Here is a 2,954-nt window from a genome sequence, read left to right on the forward strand (position 1 = left end):
CTCATGTACACTAACATCCTATTGCCCAGACTCATCAAATGGCGAGTTAAATATAGCACACTGCTATTCTTACAATCATCTTCCAGATGAGGATATCAGTAGGGGTTAGAAGACAGTTCAATGTCCCACTAAAGTTAAGTGGAGAAACTGACAGTCAACCCCAGTAGATTGGCCCCAGAGCCCAAGCTCTTATGCAAGGCAACTCGACAGGGACCAGGCAAAAACTCACGTAGGCCATGAAAGACACATTAGGGTCAGACATGGATGGTAAAAAGACCAGAGGAAGGAGCAGGCTAGGCCCAGCCTAAGAGGAATCTGGCCCATGCTGGACCTCACATTCTAGGCCAAGGGTGGAATCATAAATTTTCAGGTTTATACCCACAAACAGAGAAGTTAACCTCAAAATCTTTTCAAAATTCTCATGAGTAACCCAAAAGTATGCTTTTTTTGTATTTTCAAGTTGTCTATATTGAGCCAAAGTATAACTTTTATAAATAAAAAAACGGCTTGAGAATTGGTTAATGGAATTCTTCTTTTGTATATTGAATATGTTTAAACATACTTCGAAGATTTTTTAAATTCATGGAGTTTCAAAGATTTTCCCCTTTACAAATATTGAGTCTAAGTCTTAAGAATTTTTATCTGAATCTAAAAATCTACTCCATTGACCTGTGTAAGATAGGAATAAATTTCAGTTACCTCAAAAACTGTTTTCTGAGTATTGTAACAAATTTTATATGCGATGGATAAAAAGGTACTAAAATCAATTTAAATTGACTTTAAATGTTTAGTATATACATTAAGTAACCATTTATAACAAAAGTATAATTAAGATTGAGGAGAAGAGTGTTTTAAATTTTAAGCTTTTAACATTTTAATTGTCTATTATAGCAAAATGATACCGAGATGGGCAATATTTCTTAAAAATAGTGAAATATAAGCACTTGTCTTCTATTGATCAGCTGCTTATTCCAGATCAAATTTATAATAGGCTAAAGGATGATGAAACAATAATTCAAGGAGAAAAACCATCAAAGGAGAGATGGCAATCTTGTTTTAACTCAAAAATAGATTAAAGAAAAAAAGAACAATTACTTAATAAGCAGATGATGCAACACCAGTACTTTCATCGAAACAAAAAAGATTCTCATGTATGAATGTCATTGCGCAAGTGATACACACTACCCTGGTTTGTAAAACCACTACCTTAATTTGTTTTCAGCGACAGATACTTGCATGTACAAACTTTATCTTGGTTTTCAAAACCTTTAAATATAATTATGGCAAAACGTTTAATCATGTTATTAAAATAAATTTATTATTTAAAATGGAATCTCTTGTTTTGCTATTAAGTAGAAAACTTCAAAATTAGCCCATGTTATAAAATAGTATACACTTTACATGCAATTGTTACAAAACAAGAGAGATTAATACATAAATCAATCACTAAATTAAAAAATATAGAAAAGCAGAATTTAAATATATCCAAATAGAAATTTTTTTAATTTAAAAATTGGAAATAACAAAATTTTTAAAATGTAAAACTAAAAAGATCTAGTTTGCAATTGCAAAAAATTAAAAACAGGATTAAATCTAAGAAAAATCATCAAGACCTTCATAGAGAAAGTTCATAATTAAATATGAAACTAGAGAAGACTTGAATAGTGAAGAGCTATACCACATTCATGGATGGCAAGACTCAATTTCTTCTCAAATTACTGTAAACTGCTATACCAATCAAAATCATCAATGGACTTTTTAAAACATAACTGATTATTAAATTCTTAAATGTGCCAAAAACCAAAGCAACTCTGTGAAGATAAACAAAGAAAGAAGACAGACTCTATCATTTACCAAAACAAAATATAAAGCCATAGACATTAAAACAGATGTCTTTGGGTACTGGCTTTATGAATGATTGCTTTTCTGTTATTTGCAGTTTTTCTGTATTTTTAAAAATTACCCACCTCCTCAAAAGAAGACATATAAAACAAATATGTGCCTAGCTATTGCAAGAATAAGGAGAAGGAGTTTTAAAAACCTCAAGTGTTTCTTAAACAGCATTTAGGAAAATCAGCATGAAGGCAGAGCTAACAACTGGTCCACATTATATGTCTCAGCGAGCTGAATATATAATCCTCTATCTAGTCACTGATTTACCTAGCAGTGTTTTGCATCATCACGGATTGTATTTCCAGATATAGAAATGTATGTACATTTTCCATCAGTCTATCAGTAGATTCCAATTTTATTACTGTCACAGAAATAAAATGTTATATTTATATTAGTTTTAATAAATCTAAATGAAATTTGCTTTACTAAAAATCTTACATCTTTTTCAATTTTATTTTATTTATTTATTTATTTTGAGAGAGAGTTTTGCTCTTGTTGCCCAGGGTGGAGTGCAATGGTGCATTCTCGGCTCACTTCAACCTCTGCCTCCTGGGTTGAAGCGATTCTCCTGCCTCAGCCTCCCAAGTAGCTGGGATTACAGGTGTGTGCCACCACAGCTGGCTAATTCTTTGTATTTAATAGAGATGGGGTTTCACTATGTTAGTCAGGCTGGTCTCAAACTCCTGACCTCAGGTGATCCACCCGCCTTGGCCACCCAAAGTGCTGGGATTACAGGCATGAGCCACCACACCTGGCCCAAATATGTTGTTTAATATTCGCTATAATCTCAAAAATTCCTTTTTATAAACCATATGACTAGTTAAGTAGAAGTAGGATATGTTGTTTTCTATCATTTTCCAGTGTGATTCTGTGGTGTGCCGACACCTGCAGAAAGGCCCTGCATTTCCAGCCCTGCTCTAGGAGATGAGCTCATTATTAAAAGTAATTTGCTTAATGACTTATTTTCCTCTGGGCAGACATCCAGTAGTGAGATTGCTGGACCAAATGGTAGTTCTACTTTTATTTCTTCATGGAGTCTCCACACTGTTTTTCATAGTGAT

Source organism: Aotus nancymaae, unplaced genomic scaffold (genome assembly GCF_030222135.1).
Source record: "Aotus nancymaae isolate 86718 unplaced genomic scaffold, 86718_ANA_hifiasm-v0.15.2.pri h1tg000040l, whole genome shotgun sequence".
Lineage (NCBI taxonomy): Eukaryota > Metazoa > Chordata > Mammalia > Primates > Aotidae > Aotus > Aotus nancymaae.